The sequence below is a fragment of the Microtus ochrogaster genome, unplaced genomic scaffold (genome assembly GCF_000317375.1).
Source record: "Microtus ochrogaster isolate Prairie Vole_2 unplaced genomic scaffold, MicOch1.0 UNK33, whole genome shotgun sequence".
Taxonomy (NCBI): Eukaryota; Metazoa; Chordata; class Mammalia; order Rodentia; family Cricetidae; genus Microtus; species Microtus ochrogaster.
In genome coordinates, this window is record NW_004949131.1 from 2,014,933 (window position 1) to 2,037,432 (window position 22,500).

The window sequence follows — 22,500 nt, forward strand, 5'->3', positions numbered from 1 at the left end:
CCTCATCAGGAAGAGTCACATCAATGCCCCCATGTCCCACCTCATCAGGAAGAGTCACATCAATGCCCCCATGTCCCTAGAATCAGCTTTCTTCACTAGCTTTTCCATCACTATGACGAATAAGAAAACAACCTATGAGGACGGATTGATTTGGGGCTATGGTGTCTAGGCTTTCAGTCGTGGCAGTAAGGCAAGCAGTGAAGAAGTGCAGCTACTATGACGGAGGCCGTGAAGGGTTGGAGAGGAAAAGAGAGAGAGAAGGAGAAAGAGTAAGACGGAGGGAAGAGGAACAAGGGGGAGGGAGGGAAGAACAGAGGGAAATATAGATAATAGATGAATAGGCACACAGACACACATACAGAGGCACACAGACAGACAGTAATCTGCCTATGTCCCCTCAGGCTTTTTCCTCTTCCTTATCATTCCATACATATTGGGGTCCACACATACTGGATGTGCTGTAAACATCCAGGTAGCTTCACCTTCTCTGAGTTAATCCTCAGTGCTCTCTGGAAATGTCCTGGCATACCTAGATGTGTGCCTTTCAATCTAATGACTTAACAGTCAAGGTTAACCAGTGGCTATCCCAACATTTTATTTACATTATGAAGCCCTCATGTTGTTCTGGGGCCCATTAGAGCATTCTGTGTATATCTTCTGGTATACACATGCACATATCCTTCCAAGGAATACATTCTGGGCCTAAATTGTGGAGCCGTGCTACTGATGCCAGGAGCTAGTTCACACAGACTACACACCAGTGTAAACTCTTGCCAGCAATGGAAGCATTTGTTCTGACAGTTCTGCACCCCTGAAGAGAGCTGGCACTCTCCGGCTTTCAGGCTTCTGCCTGTTTTAGCGATTGTGCCTCGGTGCGTGCCGGGCCTACTCTCTGTGGATGGCAGGTGAAAGGCTTCTGCCCATGCGCTGGAGCTGCCCCGCTCTGCCGCTATAGGTCAGCAGCTGCTTTGGTACTCCCCTGAAAATCATTTCTTGTTTTTCTCTCTGGGTTCTTTTAAGAACATAGACGACTTTGCTTGTCTGAAGTTTATATGATTAACAGTTCTATTTTTCTTTTATTTATGTTTTCCACTTGGCACCTGCCTATCTCTAAAATTTATACAATGTTATCTACCATCAATTCTAGACATTTCTGTCCATTCCTTCTTCAAACACTCTTCTCGGACTCTATCAGTCACGTAAATTTCACTACACCCTTCCTGCAGCCCTTCCTCTGTAATTCGCATGCATTGCCTCTTCACATTTTCATCCCCCAGTTCATTTCTTTCTGCTTCTACTGTATTGAACCTGCTACTTGACTCATTTACGGGCTTGTAAGTTTCAATGCACTGCACTTTAATGTCTATGTGCTTTCTAATTCTAATATGTGACATCTTCATAGTCTTTTGCTTTCTAAAACTACACTCCAGTGTTTGATTATTTAAGCACAGGGAACCTTATTGCTTTGCGCGCTGTGTCAGTTTCAACGTGTGAGAGCTGCATGACCTGTAAGCACTTTGTGATGGCGCCCCCTACTGGTCATCTTAGTCCACTCTAGTGGAAACCTGCAGCAATCCCTGGCCTACACTAACAGAAGGACTCCACTGCGTTTTGTAAGATACCATCTCTAATTTATATTTAGTTATTCTTATTAATTCTCCACTTGTCTTCTGTAATTCTGCATTTCATATGGGAAAGGGCTTTTTAAAATCACCATGTCAGCAACAACCACAACAGCGCTCTACATACAATCCTTCAGGAATCAGTAAGTCAAGAAAGAACTAACCCACTATTCAGTATTCCAGGAGAAACACTTACCTGTGGCAGTCAGCCATTTGTAACAGTGAAGCAAACACAAAGTGGCCCCATGGAAAAGGAAGGAGTTTAACAAAAATATGAATTATTCTTAAATGAAGATATTTCCTTAAAATGATGCTGTTTAGCAACAATATATAAGTAATCCTGATATGGAATTCCCCTCTGTGTGCTGTGATTGCCATTAGTGAATAAAGAAACTGCTTTGGGCCTATAGCAGAGCTATAGGGGAACAGAGCTAGGCCGGGAAAACTAAACTGAATGCAGGGAGAGAGGTAGCAGAGTCAGAGAGAAGTCATGTAGCCCTGCCTGAGACAGACACCAAAACTTTATCTGGTAAGCCACAACCACGTGACAACACACAGATTAATAACAAATGGATTAAATTAATACGTAATAGTTCGTCAATAAGAAGCTAGAGCTAATGGACCAAGTGGTGTTTTAATTAATTCAGCTTCTCTGTGATGGAGGAGGGTCATCTGTCTATTTGATGCTTTCATTGGTTAATTAATAAAGAAACTGCTTGGCCTTTGATAGGACAGAAAATTAGGTAGGCGGAGTAAACAGAACAGAATGCTGGGAGAAAGAAGCAGATTCAGGCAGTCGCCATGATTCTCCTACCCGACACAGACGCAGGTAAAGATTGTCCCTGGTAAGCCACCTCGTGGTGCTACACACATTATTAGAAATGGGTTAATCAAGATGTGAGAATTAGCCAATAAGAGGCTGGAACTAATGGGCCAGGCAGTGTTTAAAAGAATACAGTTTCCATGTAATTATTTCAGGTGTAAAGATAGCTGGGAGCCGGGGCCGCAGCCCACCGCCCCTCACTACATCTATGTGATTATTTTGGGGCTAAGCAGGTGGGAACCAACTAGCGGTCTTCCTCCTACATAATCCTGTTTTTCTCCAAGTATTATCTGACAATGTATATTCCCAAGTCTTATAAATACTTGTTGTTTTATAAAATGTGACACATCAAAATGTGAAAATTTCTACTGATTAAATAATTAGCAAGGTTAGCCGGGTGGTGGTGGTGCACACTCCTTTAATCCCAGCATTCGGGAAGCAGAGGCTGGTGGATTCTGCTGAGTTCCAGGCCAGCCTGGGCTACAGAGTGAGTTTCAGGACAGGCTCCAAAGGTACAGAGAAACCCTGTATCAAGAAAATTTAGCAAGGTCAAACCACTATTAGTCATTTGTGGTAGTTCTTCATGAACTTGGTGATTTTCCTTGTCTATATTTTGTCAGAAGCCGTAACCTCCTAAAATCATTACAGGAACCATCACGCGGCAAGAGCCCAGGCCCCTGTGCCCACCCCCCAACTCCTTACCCTACATAAACTGTACCCCATCTCTAATAAAAGGAGGTTCTGACAAACTTAGCATGGCCTCCTTCTTCTCTCCTAGCTCATATCTTCCAGACAGTGCCTCTCCTGGACCCTGGAATAACTGACTGCAGGGTGGGTTACAACCCCTAGACTGAGTAGCCCACCCAAAAGCGGTTTACACTATTTTTTCTGTTGGATTGTTCTAATTTTCTATTTAGTTATGGAAATATATATGAAGTATTACATTTTATATATTAAAAAGTATATTAATTAAAAGAAATGAAAATATTTTCTTAACTTGGTATGTCTCATTTTATATCTTTTATTTTATTGATATTGTGCATCTATATACACAATTCTGTAGGTCTTATATTTTATGGGTTTATGTCACAAAATGCATTTTAATATAAAAATTCACAAATAAAAACATCACATACTAAAATTAACTGGACCCAAAGTGAATATAACTCAATGAATGTCTATACAGTTAGAGTAGGCATTTGGAGTGGGAGATGTGGAACTTTTTATTAAATTTTACACTTTCAATATTGAATATATTTTATGTATCCACTACCAAAACCTAAAAAAAATGCCATGACAGAATTAGAACTAGGAAAACAGTCTTTTATCCTTTCATAACTCATGTCCATAACCTACATTCAGCCCTCCCCTTATATTTGCCTCTCTTGTCCTCTTTTCTTCATGTTATACTGCAACCACATGTACATTTGTTTACACATAAACATGTATTATTGGCTAGATTTCACATATGAAGGAGAAAATTCAATATTATACATTCTGAATCCATTCATTTTACCTGCAGTTTTATACTCGATTTTGCTGTAGTGCTGGTTAGTGTTGATATATATTTCCATTATCCATTCACCTGCTGATGAATAAGGAGGTTGATTCCAATTCTTTGAGATAGTGAATAAACCAGCAGTAAACATGGTGGGTAAAGGATCTCCGTGATGGGGTGTGGAGATGTCTGGGTATATGCCCAGAAGTTAAACTGTGTGGACATGTGGTACTTCTAGATATATTTTTTGAGATATATAGAAACAGATTTTCACAATGGCTGTATTAATTTGCACTCCCACAAACAGTGAGTAAGTGTTCCTTTCTCTCCACATCCTCTCCAACATTTGTCAAATTTGTTAATGATAGCTATTCTGACTGGGGTGAGGTGGTATCTCAAAGTACATTTAATTTGCATTTCCCTGATGACTGGGGATGCTGAACACTTTTAAAAATAGTTATTGTCCATTTGTATTTCTTTTTCTTTTTGAAAATTGACTATTCAATGAATCTGCTTATTTGCTAATTGGCAGTTTTATTCTCTTGGCATTTAGTTTCTGTGTCATAATTATAAAGAAATTTCATATTCCAAGATTAGAAAATTATTCTCTAATACATTATTTCATTATTTAATGTTCCATACATTTTAATGTACTATAACTTATTTACTTATGTAGGAAGCTACCCTTTTACACAAGGAGTTCTTTCCAACATCACTTACTTCAATACATCATTTTTTACTAAATAAAATAATGCATTTTCTATAATTCACATGCACACTGGGACAAGTGTTTGAATTCATCATTTACTACCATACCTTCCTGGAGAGTCTTGTGCTATTTTAAAGACACTTAGAAGTTTTATTCCACACTAGAATCTAGGCCCTTTTTAAATCATCATTTTCCTATTTTACCATTACCATAAAAATAGTTATTATCACCATTTGAACTTGCCAAGGTCTTTCAGTTCTTAACATACAAAAGTCATCAAATCCATATGAAATGTCTTTTTTCACACATTTATTAGCATATATTTATTTGCTGGCACACAGGCAACAAATCAGTAATTGTGTATTAGTAGGATCAAATCATAGAGATTTACATGAAACTTGAAGCCAATGGACTACATAAAACTTCTTAAACATATGTATATATTTTAAATATATAGTACACATATATTTTGTATATTTTAGACATACTATATGTACACCAACAACTGTTCTCTGAGGGGAAAGAGCAGGGTTCCAGCATTGGCTGGCTGCACCACTCCAGGGAATACATTCACATCACCTACTTGATCACTGATGTTCTGCAGCACACACCAGGTAAAACCGTGTGCAGTGGCCCTGGTGGTGCTAAGACAAGTGAGAATAACATGTAGGATCTTGTTTCCGTCTGTCATTCAAGGGAGAACGAGCTGACATTTAAACTGGGGGCTGGAGAGTGGATAAGCATATGTACATGGTGAGATAATGAGATTTCCAGAAGGACTTTTAAATAGTGAGGAAGAGGGGAACACACCGAAGAATGAGGGAGAGAGCCAGCAAGGCTGAACCATCCATAGGGATTAGGGAAGACAGTCATTCTGGTTCTTCATGATGAAATCGAGCTAGCTGAGTCACCCCACCAGATCAGATGCAAATGGTACGGGATGCGATGACAGGGTTGAGGACAGGAGTAAGGAAACAGGGAACACTGTAGATATTGATGTATGTTTATGTTTTACCTATTCATAAGATTCCACTTTACAGCTGGCAGTGCCAAGGCCTGGTCTTATGCCACTCAGCTGCTACTGGGATGGCTGGACTTGACCTTAAATCTTGTGCTAATATCATGAGCCTCACTATATATACTGCATAGCTTTCTTTGCTTGATTATATATATAAGTAAGCCCCTGAGGCAGGGTAGATGCCTGCAACTGTATGATGGATAAGATGAAAGTTTCTTAAGGAAATAAAGGGGCAATCATTTGTTTTACAAATATTATGCCTTCTATTTAAACTATTTTAAGAGTCTACTTAAAAGATAAACAAAAGTCAGTTAAAATGGTATAATAGTTCACTATTAAAATGCTACTGGAAAAGATAAAATGCTGGGGCTAGAGATATGGCTCAGTTAGTTAAATGTCTGTCCTGCAAACACAAGGACCCCGGTTCAATCCCCATAATCCTTACAAAACTCTCTGTACACCAAGAAGGCAGAGAGAGGCAGGCCTGGGGCTCACTGGACCAGCCTAACTCTCACTGGCAGAAAGCCAGCCTAGCCCTCATTGGTGGGCAGTCAGCCAAGCTCTCACTGGTGGGCAAGCCAGCCTAACCCTCATTGGTGGGCAGTCAACCAAGCTTTCATTGACGGGAAAGCCAGCCTAGCCCTCATTGGTGGGCAGTCAACCAAGCTCTCATTGGTGGGCAGCCAGCCTAGCCCTCATTGGCAGGCAAGCCAGCCTAGCCCTCATTGGCAGGCAAGCCAGCCTAGCCCACAGTAGTGGGCTGCAGAGTGGGAGATCTTATCCTCAGGAATGACACCAGAAGCTGCTCTCTAGCCTCCACAGATACATGTAAACACATGCTATCACACACAAAAGGTAAATGTATAGAACTTAACGCAATGCAAATGACATTAATACAGTAAAATTGACATAAATGGAAATGGGACTGGACACATGTTCAGTGCTAGTTTGGCAAGCTTAAGGCCCTGGGTTCAACCCTAATTACAGCAAATACAAGCAAGCACATAAACCACAATAAGTGTGACTTTTAATAATGGGGAAGAGAAATATTAGCAACAGTAAAGTAAGAAGATGTGAGTCAATCTAGATCCCAGTGTCTGGATCATCCAGGTTCTAACAAGGGAGCCCTAGGAGACTCTGTAGGAGCTAATACATCTAGACAATGGAGAAACAGAGAGAAATAGCAAGAAATACAAATTCCGGATCACTGGTATTTTTGTTGTGCCCTCAACTAGAATCGAGTTTATTCAATCTGCACATTAAATGCATTTGCCCAAATGCACCAGTTTTTCCATAAGCTATTCAACTAAAAATAATTTCATACTTTCCCAAGAGAGAATCAAGCAAAATGGGAATGTATTCATTTAAGATTATTCCTGGATAAGCCAAAATAGAGTTGGTTGTGTGTTCCATTCATCAATGCTGACATAGAACAATGCATCTAAAGACACTCTGAAATGCCACCAGGGACAGTCACATGTCACCCTCACCACTCCTCCAAGTGTCTGAAGGGACCATCTCCACAATGAGAAAAGCTGAAAACAGACCAGCTATAATGTATTGGTTGTACTTCCTGATGCTATGTCTCTTCAAGGTTGTTCACTTGAGATTTGAAGAGTAATACAAAATACACTATCAGATAATTTGCTTATTACATGGAATTCCTTGAGGATGATAAAATGCTGTACCTATAAAGTGTTGGAACTGGGCATTTGGGTAGTTGACTTAGAAACTCCCAAACTCTTTGAGAGAGGTAAGTCGAGAAACTATTTTACCACATACTTATCCCTGTAGGAGACCCTCTCAAGCAATTCCAAGACCTTGCACTACCTACTTAGCATATACAGTGCAGTCACTGAGAACATAAAGTGCACCATCACAGTAAGACTGCACATTTTATGACCATTATAATAATATCGGCAACATTAATTCTGCTTATTAATGATTTCACACCCATGAAATTTAAATAAGCAGGGCTTTTACCTTAGAATACTTTGTTCATAAAATAGGCTCCTACTGCCCCATTATCCTTCTCGGGATTATTAAAGATTGTTTAACAGAGCAGTATGAGTAGAGAAATTATTTATGATCTCCTGGAATATTTAATACCCCCTCTTTTAGTGTCTCTACTTTGTGCCTAGAGCAGCAGTTCTCAAAGAGTGGTCCAGGGACCCTGGGGAGTTCCTAAGATGCTTCGAGCAAGGAGTCCAAAGCTTTAATATTTCATAGCATCTGCCCTTATCAAGCTTCTGGAGTGACTAGAACTTGCCAGAGACTATACAGCATGTAATATGACAAAGGCCCAAACACAAAGCAGCCGTCTTCTATTAGAGTAGCTATTAAAAACTGTAAATGTAAAAAATAACAATTCTCAACTCATTACTAATTTTGGAAAACACAATTTTAATAAGAAATATGCTATCTCTATCAACATGCAATTGACATACTGTTCTTACTTTAAAATGATTGTTTTGCATGTGTAATGCATATGTGTGTAGCCATGAGTATTGCACATGGGTGTGCAGGTCCATTTATGCAGGCAGAGGCCAGATGTCTTCCTCAATCACTCTGTATTTTGTTTTCTGAGACAAGGTCACTCACAGAACCTAGAGCTGACTGGTTCAGTTAGTCTGGCTACTTAGCAAGCTTCAGGGCCCTGTCTGTCTCCATTCTCCCTGTACACTCCAATCTCCTCAATGCTGAGCTTACAGATGCCTGCCACCAAGCCCAGCATTGTACTCAGGTGCTGGAGATATGAGCTCTGGTCCTCATGCTTCTGAGGCAAGAAATTTACCATCTTCCTAGTTCTGAATGAGCGGGTTTTTGTTTTGCTTTGTTTTTTGAGGTCTCAATTGCCCTATCTGACACAGACCATATCTGTATCAGGAGGAGGAGGGAGCTCAGTAGTGCTCTGAAGGATTTTTAAAGAGTGTAAAGGTGTCCCAGGATGAAAATGCTTGAGGAATTCTGAACTAGAGATCATCCAACAGCCAGGGACAAGGGGACCACCTTGTTGAAGAGATCCAGGTCAATATCAGTAGCAAACAAGCACAAGAACATCAAGTGCCCCCACATGACACTCAGAAGGACACAATGTCAGATCCACGTCATCTTATCCGGAAGACACAACTTCAGTCTAACTATGAGAAAATGCGTTATGGAGAATTCACAAAATATGCGATGGGCTCTCACTCAAAATGCTAAGGTGCCATGGATTAGAAGTGTCCCAGGTAGAAAGCCTGTGCTCGGACATACAAAACAGGTCGCCCAGGTACCAGATTCAAGGTCAGTAAGATCATTTTAGTCTGGAAAGCAAGACTGGGCCACAGACTTTAAGGCAGAGGGTCACATCTAGCCCAAGTTCCTTCAAGCAGCCATTTCATACCTTCATCCTGATAAGATGAATGCTGTCACAGGCCTAACCACTCCATGGGCAGTCCAAAGCACAAGCCACACACCATTTTAACCACAAGGCGTGCGCTCGCTCTCTCTCCCCTCTCTCTCTCTCTCTCTCTCTCTCTCTCTCTCCTACTTAAAAAGTGCGGATTATGTTGTTTTAGTTAAAATAATCTAGAATTGGCTACAATTATTTTTTAAAAAGTCTCTCACATCTAGTCAGCATTCCAGCATGGGAGGTACAAGAGCCCCCGCCCCTACAGCAGAGGAGTTATTGGCAGTTGATGGCTAGTAGATGGGGGGGGGGAGGGGGAATCAGTTTCTTTACGGGCATGGGCCCTGTACATTAACCCTGCTCCAGTGGGTAGCCCGATATCTAAGTGCACATAGGCAATACTTAATAGATTCAGTGGGTTATTCTTTAAAAGAGGACATGAAGATAGGAGGGGTACATGAGAGCATTCAGGAGGAGTTGTAATGAGGAGTGGGATATGTATATTATCAAAATATATCAAATGTCCAAAGATTTAAATAAAGAATCTAAATATACTGTATAGCTTTGTGACTCACAGTAACCAAAAGTACCATTTCAAACATGCTTTCATCATGTTTGAAAGAAAGGTATGCCCTTCTTTCAAATAAATTTGATTTGTCTGTCTCAATAGATTTGTGATATGATTCAAATGTGAAAACTATGGATAGGAAATCATTTCTAGAATATTTTAATACCAGATATACTTCCAAAGGGAACAAAATCCCATCCTCCTTTGAATGGAGCATCAATTTTTATGTCTTAGAAATCTATACTGTGGGAAAGGAGATTCCTGAAGTCTCTTTACCCTCTAACAAAAAAGGAAACTAATAGAAGGGATCCCAAGATGCCTCGCTGAAGGCAGGGGGCACACAGCCTCTGAGGTGGAGAACATATATCAAGGTATCAGCAAATCACCCGACTTCATTATAATCCCAGAGCAGAGAGAGTTCCATCAAAATAACTGCATGAACAGACTGAATATTTCCATTGCAAGGACATTATCAGGCTCTGCATTTTTATCTGATAGATTTGCCCTAAATCCCAAATGAGATTCCAGTGGGAAAACTGATGTACATTCTTGCTCTTATTATACTCCTTAGCACAACATGCATTTGCATCTCTAATGCATTTAGAGAAAGTAGCTGAATTTTTATCTGTTGGCGTATGGACTCAGATGGCTGGCAAAGGCATGTCTTTAAAGAGCTCTGGTCCAAGTCTTGCACTGGGCACAACGAGGGCATCACTGACCCTTGGGCAGGGGCACACTCTGTAGACAGCTTTCCTGGCTTGGATTGTAGTGCTGCCAGCTCTGCCCACACACCTGCAAGGACTTGGTGGGATTCCTGGGCACTGTCCAAGATCCTGACAAAGAAAATAATTTATCTTGGTGCTCAACTAATTGGCCCAAATGGACATCTTTATGGCCACAGTTTGACAAGGGGAACTAACCAGGCCAAGCACATTTCTATTTTTCAAAAGCGAAAAAAAAAAAAAACAGATCAAATTTTGTTACAGGCTACACATATCTCACAAGGGAAGATGTGAAAGAGTTGTAATCAGATTTCTGGGTGATTCAAAGTATCCATGATAATCTCAAAAGTTTTATGTGGAACTTGAGAAAACATGAATCTTGCCTGAACATTGCTTACACTTCTTTCGTGGAAGGTTACTGGGTGCTTTTTATGACTTAAGTCCTGTGCTAAGCTTGCTGTTTTCATTAACTCCCAAAATTTGGATTATTATTATTCCCATTATACAGATGAGAACACTTAGCCTTGAAAAGGTTTTCCCCATGATCCATACAGCTTGTAAGTGGTAAAAATGAACAACAAGAACAAGAACAACAAAAAAAGATAAAATGAGAAAGAAATATCTGACTTCGAACCTCCTTTAAGTATACTAACAGCTTTTGGTCTGGGGGTGCGGCATGTGAAATCTCTATGGGTATTCTAGATTTCAGGAATTCTCTCTTTGAACATACTGAAGGTAATATGGAGAAAATAACTGGACTAAACTGGAGTTTTATCAAAACACCACGCTATTCATCTCAAGCACAAGAAATGATTCCGGTGGACTACTGCAGTATCTATGGAGATGCCTCTGAGATTTCCTTCCTACAATTTGTTAGTTAGCTCAGCACACACAACAAGCCAAGATTCTCCATCTGCAATACATTGGTGATCAACTGAACAGTTGAGCTTTTACTGGAGACCAGGCCCCAGAATTTCAGCTCTATATAGCTTTATTTTGTGGGAAATCATTGGCAGCAGCTGACTGTGATTCTGACCACTCCTCCTCCTTTTCCACCCGTCTTTCACAGTGTTTAGGCTGGCTCCATGATCGGAAGACTCTCGGCTACCACCGATGCTACGGCTTTTTTTTAGCTGATGATATGCTCTATACTACTCCCCCTTGGCTTTGAACTCTGTCTTACATGCTCACAAAAGTACACTAAGTATTTTCAGAGTGGCCCTCAAAAGTCTTATTACTTAAAAAAACAAAAAATTACTCACCAAACAGTATTTGCTCATATCCTGCCATGGAGACTGCTGTGGATTTCACAGACACACGCGAGAGACACCATTTCCCAAAACCTCTTAGCACCTTTAATTTTTGGTGGAAAATACATTTATGAGGTCAGGGAGAGCCAGGTGGGTTGGCATATGTCTTTAATTTCAAAACTCAGGAGGCAGAGGCAGGAGTTCGAAACCAGCCTGGTCTACAGAGTGAGTTCAGGACAACCAGAGCTGTTACACAGAGAACCCCCCCACCAAAAAAAAAAAGAGGTAAGGGAGAATGATTCTGTGACGAGGCCACTTCTAGGGTAAGGTGTGGTCATTCCAACAAAAGCACATTTTCATCCTGTTGCTGACCTGTAAGATAGTATTTGGACATAACTCTATTTGTAAAGAAAGAAGCATGACCAGGGAACTTAGATAGTATATGCAGGGGATCGTGTCCCCCATGTCTCAGGTACTCATTACTTTCTACCTCCCTGGTATATAACATATAGAGTATATACCATAATACACACACACACACACACACACACACACACACACACAAAACAATGATCTTCTCAAGAAGAAATAGAAATATATTTCAGGAGATACTAAGCACACACATTCTGCCAACTTGTTTGAACAATTGTCTAAACAAATTAATCCTTACAAGAAAGGTATACTGACATATAATTTTTCACAAAAAAATAACAAAAAAGTAGTACTGCTTATAGTATCCAGATTTAGCCTGTTATTCAATAATGTCTAAGCAAGAATCATCTCAAAGCTAGTCATTGGGAAAGGTGATATGGTGACAAGACAGACGCCATAATAGGGCTTAGAGTCAAGCTTGGTGCTTTTCAAACCCTTTAATACCAACACAGATCACTGGAATTCTGTTTAAAACACATCATCTGATCCAGTCAGTCAAGACTCTTGACTTCTAACGAGTGTCAGCATGCCAGCGATGCTCTTGTAGAGATAATGCGTCAGCAGCAAAGGACCAGCTGACAGCTGTCAGCTGATAGGCTATGCCAGCCTCCCATTTCTGAGCCCTGCTCAGGAATACCACCCCTGAGAACTAAAGCCAACAGATATTGGTGGCATGAAAATCAACAGATGTTGCTAATACAAGAGAAGACCTATGATTTTACAGTGATGAGTTGTCAGAGAAATTTTGAACTTGGAACACAATGGCTGTAGGAGTAGGAAGCGTGCAGTGACATCATGGTAGCTTCAAAGACGAATGGGATTCTCAGGGACAGGTAACAATGTGGCCTGTGAACATGCCAGCAGTCAGGACATTGGCTCAATCTTCTCATTAGATACAGAGCTAATGGAACCCTCATCCCTCCCCTTCTTTCTCCTTCCCTTCTTGCTCCTTCCTTCTAGACAGTGTCTCACTGTGTCCCAGGCTGGCACTGAATTCCCAATCCTCAGCTGAGCGTCCCCACTCCCAGCCAAGTAAAACATTGAAAAGAAATGTTTAGTCCTGACAAGGAGGCCTCTAAATTTCCTCATTCAAAGTGCTGTGAACACACAAAGGCTGCTCTTACTCAAAACTGTAATCTCAGAAATAAAAGGATGCTAAATACGTAGCCGAAGGCCATATGTTCATAAGCATCTGCTTGTATAAGTTGTCCAATTATATCTGAAGATGAAGCCGAGAGGAGGTTGGGGGCAGAGGGAGGGGACTCTGTGCTATTTGAAACCAGAAAAAACAGGTCACATTGAATTCAGCTTGCAGAGAGGTTGAGTTTCTTCGTTTTTCCTGAGCTAACAGGAGGAAATCAATCCAGGTCATAAAAGGGGTAAACCGCCTTGATCTTCACAAGCCCAAACACCCATGTGCAAAATCTAAGATATTTGCTTTGCTGGCCAATCTTTAATAGTAATAACGCCCACTAAAGATTTAAAGGAACCAAGAAGGGAGAAAGAAATACAGACGCGTCAATGGGTTAGCAGGAAGGAAAGATGAAACTACTGGACGTGTGTATATACACACTGATATGAGTGTGTTGCCACATGTGGACCCCATACCTCCAGAGCAACAAGACTGGGTTTTGAATGTCCAGTCTTGCTAGCTCGGAGACCATGCCAGGGAGAGCTACCAATTCTGGCAACCTTACAGACGTACTGCCCTGAAGTTAACAGGAAAACTGGATCGACTTTAGAAAAACTCAAGTTCATGACGGTGTTCAGACACAGACTGCCCCTGTGAAACTTGACAGCTGGATCCTTTTGAAGGCTTCTAAGTTTTATGTTTTGATAGTTATTTTAGAAACAAGAGAGACATGTTTGGTGATAAGTGGTGTCAGTCATTCATGGCAACATTAGATGCTGCTCTCATGGTGCCTTGCCAAAAACTGCTATGCTTCCTCACCCTTTGTAGAAACTGTTCTCGTTTACTCCACAAACCATGGTTTTGACTAATGGTCAATAAAGGAAGCGCGCCTGCCTACAACAATTTCATTAGTGTCTGGTGTGATGGGGCGCTCAACTATCACAAAACAAAATAGAAAAGTGACATGGGTTGGGAGGTAAAATTTTTGAATGCCTATCAGAAAAATGTAGATTAATGCCTAAAACCAAGCAAAATACTCCAATCACACACAGAGAAAGGGGGAGAGGGGGAGGGGGAGAAGGAGGGAGAGAGAGAGGGAGAGGGAGAGAGAGAACATACAAAGCAATATGGTGGCTGCGGCTATTGACTGGAAGCCAGTATAGCTGTATTAGTTTTCTATGAGCATTAGTCACAAGTTACCATAAATTTAGTGACTCACAAAATAATACAAAACTGTCTCCTCAGAGCTGTACAGACCAAAGTCTGACACGGATCTCTGAGTGCGGATACTTCTTTGCTGGAGGTTCCGTTATCTCGTCATCTTCCTCTTTTGAGATGTCACCTATTTCCCCCAACTTGTCACCTTTCCCTGGATCTCCAAAATCAGCAATGGGGGCTAAGTTCTCCCACACCACCTCTCTGATCTTCCTCTTTGCCTTCCTCTCCCATTAAAAAATTTAAAATTTATTTTTATTTCGTGGGTATGCACATGGGTACAGTACCTGTAGCAGTCAGGGCAAGGTGTTGGATCCCCTGGAAGAGGTATTACAGAGGTCATGAGCCACCACATGGGTGCTGGGAATTGAACCCTGGCTCTCTGGTAGAGCAGCTAGTGCTCTTAACTACTGAGCTATCTCTCCAGCCCCCTTTCTTGTCTACGGACTCCTGGGACTACACAGAGGCTGTTCAAAGACTCAGAACAGTCTCCCATCTTGAATTTAGGAGATTCAAACCTTAGTTCCATTTGCAATGTTAATTCACAGCCTCTCTCATGTCTACAGACCCAAGGATGTGAGTGTCCTTGTCCATTTGTCCCCACTCTACTGCCTACCATAACAGCTTTGAGCTGGTGGAGATAAGACTTAAGCTTAGCTTATAAATATTTCCTTTGCACATAAAATTTGTCCACCAGCAGTTTTGGCAAAGCTCTGTGTGGACACAAAATAGAATATTTTATATGTCGAGGACTGAATTAAGAGATTTAAGTGCTTTCTTAAAGCTTCACATTTAGTGAAAAGTTTTGCTTTTCAGGCTTAATTAGATAATCTAAAAGACTAAAAAGACGTGATGTTTTAGTCAGTAGGCTCACGAGATCCAGTCACATAAAGAAGTCGGACCATTTTACTTCATAATAAGATCAGTGTGTACTACTGAAAAGCAGGCCTTAAATGAGCCAATTATGTACATGAGTTTTGTTAATTATACCATAACTGGGTCTAACCATAATGCTGTAATACCTTTTCTGGCATACATAAAATGTCTATTTACCCCTGTTAGAGAGGGCAATGACAGACCAAGAAACAAGACCAGCCAGGTCTGGGTTGGGTGAACCAGTGAGTTTATGAGGGTGTCATACAGGAGCTGGGTGACTCTGATAGCGTCATCACTGAAAGGCGCACCCCGACGTGGGTGACAACGTCTGAGTCTAAACCACCGAGTTCTCTGCACAGCTGGCAGACAGCTACAGCTCCTCAGCCCTAGCAGCTGTTTCCTGCTCTTAGAACCTTGGGGAGGGGGAGGGGCCTCCAGTGGCTTATGATTTCCATGAGCCTCCTTAGTTCCCCTGCCCTCTAGGAGGGAATGTGTCAATCGGGAGGAAACAGCTACATGGCACACGGGGAGACATGCAAACTTTCCCCCTACTTTCTAGTAAGTATATTATTTCTAATAAGAATATTATAGCATCACACTATTAGCAATATAAATTAAACAGATAAATGTCTGAGTGCAATATTCATTGCTAATTTGATAAATTTAAAATTCTGTTCCTACACCGTATAATGAAATACATTTGGAGGCAATATTGTGTTTCCACTCTGAAATGTCATGAGACTCAATTATTCAAACTCCTCACACAGACAGAACATCCCTGGCACGACTCTGGACTCTGACTTCTGTAGAGTCATGCAACCCAGGTTCTGAGAGCCCTTACGGACTGGTTGAGCATCAGCCTTCCCCTCCTCTGTGCAGCGGGTTGCCATTTTTTAGTCCTAGTCCACTCGTGCTGCTATTGCAACACGTCACTGACTGGGCAAATCTGAAAAGGACAGGGATCAATTCTTCAGTGCTAGACGCTACATTTCCAACTCGCAGTTCTCTGGCTGGATCTGAGACCTGCTCCACAGGACGGAATTTCACATCTGGTACTTGAACTCTGGGCAAAATCCCGTGGCTATGGAGGCTATAGGCCTAGGTAGGACCTGCAGTTACTATTTTGCTAAAAGGCTATATTGACTAATCAACATATAATGAAATTTACATCCTTAAGAAGTGATTCTGAAAAGGTCTGTTAGCAACAATATCCCAGCTTTAGAACTCAGGTTAGGGCATGACTCAGGTACAGACTCACGGTACTCCAAAGCAGTGTAAAGCAAGTCCTAAAGAGAACACAATCATTGATGACAGTCAAGGAGTTCCAGTGGTAGGTATCAGAACAGGCTAAAGCAAGCAAATGTCTTTGAGCCAGATCTTCAGGATATCAGGATGTCAGCCAGGATATCAGGCATCCTGGAGGCAGTAAGAACCATCTACCATTCTGTCTGGCTGGGTAAAAACAGCCCCTATTCAAGTGAGCCACATGCTGGGAGTACCATTTAGTGCATCCAATCCCATTTAATATTCATAGTGGCATCATTAATTCCACTGCATGATTTATAAAAACTATAACCCGAGGAAAACTAACTGTCTTATCCAAAATCTGAGTGCTAGCACATAGAAGTCAAGGCTCAAACATGAGTCTAAATTGGTCTTTTTCCTGAGTCCCATGGCAACTTAGGAATTGCTGAGCATCAGAGTATAGTCTCCAAGTAAGAGAACCCAGAGTGCAATTGTAGAATACGCATGCATGCAGACTGAATGCACCTACTGAAGAATCCTGTGGTCTGTCCAGACCGCTGTAATGTATATTGCATAAGATTTTACCATCTAACCTTAGGCTGCAATGGACATTGATAATTTTCTACTTAACTGGTTCATTCTGAACTTGAACTATAATGGGCCAGGCAAGGTAACAAGGTAACTCTTCTCCAGCAGTGTGGCCTTTAGTTTAATGACTGTGTTTTATTTTTATTTCACTAGGACGAGGGTCACAGCCTTCTCAGATGAGAAAGCTTACTTTCTGAGGTCCACAAGCGCTGCTTTCCTATGACTGCTGATGTTCTGGGGCTCAACCGTCCTATTTCTGTGACTCTTTCTTAGGCTAGGACAGCAAAGTGGCAGGCCAGGCCAGTGTCAGTCTATACCCACTTTAATTTTTCAAGTTGAATATAACTTTTAAATTTTAGTTAGAGACCAATCATGCAGAAGAAACACTCTAAATTATTAATTATGCTTCAGGGTGGAGAATATACCATTTTAATTCAATATTATATTCATTCTAATTATCCTCTAGAATGCAGAAAATTAGTGAATGACTGCAGGGGCCTTTATTCCTGGGAATTAATTATTACAGTAGGAAGAAACACTGTAATAAAACACACATAACAATGAAATAGGTGGCAAATATTAATAAAACTACCATCGATGTTCCTCAGTCATGCTTGAAGAGAGCCAAGCTTTAATAGTGAGGAAATCTAGGAATGCCTAAGTGGCCCCAGTGTTTGGTATCCTTTTCTGAGCCAGCATCTCACTGGCTTCTCTGTCATGAGCTGGATTTGCAATCCGGGCTGAGATTGCAGCCTACCCCACCACACCCAGCTCCAGGCTATCATTTTCTGCTCTATTATGCCCAGTGTCTTCGTTAGGTTTCTAATGCTATGACAAAACAGAGTGACCAAAAATTAAGTTGGGGAGAAAAGGGCTTGTTTGGATTACACACAGATCCATATCACACAGTTCATTATCAAAGGAAGTCAGGACAGGAACTCAAACAGGGCAGGGATCCGGAGCAGCAGGTGATGCAGAGGCCTTGTCGGGTGCTGTTTACTGGCTTGCTCCTCGCGGCTTGCTCAGCCTTCTCTCCTTCCTTCCTTCCTTTCTTTTCTTTTCCTTTCTTTCTTTCTTTTTCTTTCTTTCTTTCTTCATTCTTCTTTCTCTTTCTTCCTTTGTTCCTTCTTTCCTTCCTTCCTTTCATATTTGTGATTTCATAGCAACAGTTTTATTCACACAGAAAGAACATGTAATTGGCTGTTATAAATATGCCGGAGATTATTGCTCAGAACAAAATTCAGTTTAAAAGCACACACACACACACACACACACACACACACACACACACACACACTTCTTAAGTTTCTTGCTTATTTTTCTTTGTAAAAAGAGTGCAGTACTAACAAGTCCACTATCATAACACACTTTTAAGGCAAACATCTTCCATTTAAAAGCTATTTGAAATGTTCGATAAAGGTGCCTTTTCCCACTTAGAAATTCAAAAGTCTACAGTGGTAGTCATTTCTCTTACAGAAGTAAATCATGGATACCTAACAGTTGGACGGCAAGATATTTGTTAAGTATGCTAACATATGTAGGCAGTGTGCACTCGCTGTCAAGCTGCGACTATTAAGTACTATTAAGACTAAGTACTCTATCATCAGACTGAAGTGGGCCTTTTTGTGTTTGAGATTGCTATGTGGGTATCATAAACTAAAGTTAACGTGTTCTTGTTTTCTTTGCTAATAGTACTTCATAAAATGCCTGACAAAAACCTGAAAATAATTTTTAATATTTGTAATATTATTTGGTTAGAGATAGAACCAAACATATCAAAGATTTCTATTTAGGTCTGAAAAACTTTCAGTTCTGAGTTTACCCCATGAATTTCCCTGGAAATTTTCACAAACTAAGCTGTAAGCATCACTCCCAAATCCCTGAATACAGTTTAGTAGTCTCTAAGTTTTTAAGTGTACGTATATGGCCAGACAGTTTTCTTTAAGTACCAAAGTTCCACTAGTGTTTTTATACCATTATTCTACCATATTTTGTTGGTATGGAACTAAAGTAGTTATTACCAATGTGTGCAGAGAGTGGAATTTTAGGTCCCGCTTCAGTGTGAGTCTGATGCATGTGCCACACTTTAAGAGTGTATCTGGCCGGGCGGTGGTGGTGCACGCCTTTAATCCCAGCACTTGGGAGGCAGAGGCAGGTGGATCTCTGTGAGTTCGAGACCAGCCTGGTCTACAAGGGCTAGTTCCAGGACAGGCTCCAAAGCCACAGAGAAACCCTGTCTCAAAAAACAAAAAAAAAAAAAAAGAGTATCTGAATGACTACTACTTTATTGGCAAAGTGAGGAAAATTCAGGTTATCACTGGGCCTTTTAGAAACTAGAAGGACTGGTCATTGTTACCAAGCAAACTTCCAGTAATGGTTCTTTTTTTTTTTAGATTTATTTATTTATTATGTATACAATGTTCTGCCTCCATGTATGCCCACACACCAGAGGAGGGTGCCAGATCTCATTACAGATGGTTGTGAGCCACCATGTGGTTGCTGGAATTGAACTCAGGACCTTTGGAAGAGCAGCCAGTGCTCTTAACCACTGAGCCATCTAATTTGGTTCTTAATGCAGGAAGTCAATTCATGCTTTTAGGCTTAATTATGAATCAAAGTATTTTTTAACTTTTAACACACTAGGGCAGTGTAGACTCCAGTGGAAAAACTATGAACTACAAAGTCTGTTAACAAAACTGTGGACAACTAAGAAATTCTGAGCGTGAAAATAGTCTTCTCCATAGTAGATCATGCCAACTGCTTATCCAACATCAAACGGTCAGTCCTAAAAACACACAAACTGAGCAGATTGCATTTGTGTATTAAGAACACATATGCACATGCTTACAAACACACACACACATACTCACACCCCTCACCACCACCACCAACAACAAAGACAGAGTCCATGAATTTGAAAGAGAACATAGTATGAGGATTTGGAGGAACAAAAGGAAGAGCGAAATGTAATTAAATTCTCCAAAAGAACATTTTTAAAAATTAATGTGCAAGAAGTCAGGAATTAAATGGGGATACAGTCCTTAGTGTTCCTGCTGTGTGTTCTCATTTGACTATAATGGTAAGCCATGACTAGCTAGATTAACTCAAATAAATGCATATCAAATGTAACTAATAGCTTATCCTGTCTTCCTTTTCTACAGCTAGCTCCATACTTCCTAGGGAAATAAATTTTCCAGTTCATTATCAAAAACCGATTAAATAATTGGGGTAGGAGCATTTAAAAATGACTGCATAATTTATGTGTCCACGCTAGGCAAATAAATAATGGTTCCTCTAGGTGTTGAATTAAAAAAAAAAGACTCTGAGTAAAATAATTAACCATTTCAGGGTTAATCAACAAATTAAATAATCCTAATACAAAATTTCACAATTACCTAATATGCTCACCAATAATCTTAACCTCAGTCACTTACCACTCAAATACTGTCAAATCTAAATGTTACATACTTCTAAGCTTTTCTTTTCAATTTAATGTTTGTGAGAAAATAATATTTATAAAAATATGAATTTATAGAAAAATAAGGGAAATGTTCCAAGTATTTTATAAGGCATCTGACCAATTAAAGCTACTGTGTGTTTCTTCTATTCTGAATTTTATGACTTACAATGGAGACTAAGCATGCAGGAGGTGGTTCAGGGATAGGGCTGACCAGTGGCAGTTGGCCTGATAAATCAAGATATTGTCTACCCCAGTGAAACACACCAAACAAGTGTGCTCCTCTCTCCATGGCAGAAGCTCTGTGTTCAGAGCTAGCCTTAGCGCAGAGACCCACAGCAAACAGCAGGATCTCTGAGTCCAGGGCTAGCCTTAGCACAGAGACCCACAGCAAAGGCAAACTGTGAAAATCTCAGTCAGTGTCCAACTTGACTGTTTCTCCACACTGCCGTACAAGTGGATGGCAGCCGAGGACAGACTGAAGAGATGTTGCTCTGGAATGGAGTCACATGATCCTTGAGCGAATGTCTTCATGTCTTTGGTTTCTCTTTGCAGAGACACATTTAAAGTTACCATTTCCTCTTTGAAATCAGAACAGACTGACTTCTCTATCTCAGACAATAGTTTATTATCCTATGCTGGGCTGTATTCATAGCAAGGACTCTGCCATCCAGCATAACATCACCTACATCAGGGGCTACACAAGATCTAACTTTCCAACTCATGGAAAGAAAAACCCTTGGAACAGTTGATCCCTCCACTTTCCTCAAATGGAAACAAATAATACAGTACAAAATACTTCAAAAATTACTACAGATCCATCTGATATAAACATTTCATCATTGTGCCTACTGTAGGATGGCCTCCACAACATCACTTTGAACTTGGTAACTGGCAGCTTAAAGAGCTTTAGGTACTAGTCTCCATACAGCAGAAAGAGATAACCCGTACTCTACTAGTTCAGGAAACCCCAAGTGCAAATTTGGGCTGAGATGAAGACACAATCCAAGTTTCACTTCTTCAATGTTCGATTAGTGAAGAGTTTACATGTGGCACCTCCAGTTCCCTTCCTCCCAAACAGTTTACAACCTTGTAACACAGGCATTGACAGCACTGCCTTGCTATTGTGTGCCATAGTGGCTCAGCTGCTGCCCTGGAACCATCCTGTGTTCTCTCAGAAGCTATGGCTCCTGTTGGCAAACACTGCTAATACACAACAACGATTCACTACAAGGGCGGGTACCTGGCACCTGGCCTGGCTCTGGACTTCCTGAGTAGAACAGTTCATTTCCACTGAGCATCCCCTCCTCTTAGAGCAATAAGATTTGAGTTGCGGTCTACCGGCTCTCCTAGCCTCACCTAGTTCTTTTCTTTCATGCAAGTACTTTTTAAAAAAAAGTTATTCATTTTAGTCTTGCATTGTCATTTGCTTTTTTTTATTTTTTTCCATTCAAAAATTTACACTTCCTCCCCTCCTCCCATTCCCCTCCCCCACTGACTCTCCTCCCTCCCCCCACCTCTTTAAGAGAGGGCAGGGAACCCTACTCTGTGGGAAGTCCAAGGCCCTCCCCCTTACATCCAGGCCTAGGAAGCTTTGCATCCAAATAGACTAGGGTCCCAAAAAGCCAGTACATGCAGTAGAAACAAGTCCCAGTGCCTTTATCAGTCAGCCCCCATTGTCAGCCACATTCAGAGAGTCCAGTTTGATAGCAAACGCACCTGATCTTGGCTGTCATTTGCTTTTTAAGGGTCTAATTAATATAGCATCCATTCACTTCTTCATCTACTCATTAATTAATAATAAATTCATTCAAGAAATACTGAGAATAATATTCCTGGTGTGTTATTCTAGGCAAGAGGGATATTGGTGAACAAGACTTTTGCATTCAAAAATATCGTCAAAGTGTTGTAACTGCTTCTTTTTTCCATTCTTACTATGCTAGGCACTAAGCTA

General features: G+C 40.8%; 1 protein-coding gene across 1 annotated transcript in view; it reads right to left on the reverse strand.

Moving 5' to 3' along the window:
- Positions 1 to 22,500, reverse strand: part of Nek11 (NIMA related kinase 11) — a 216,581-nt gene that overhangs the window by 77,072 nt on the left and 117,009 nt on the right. The gene's annotated exons all lie outside the window — the stretch shown is intronic.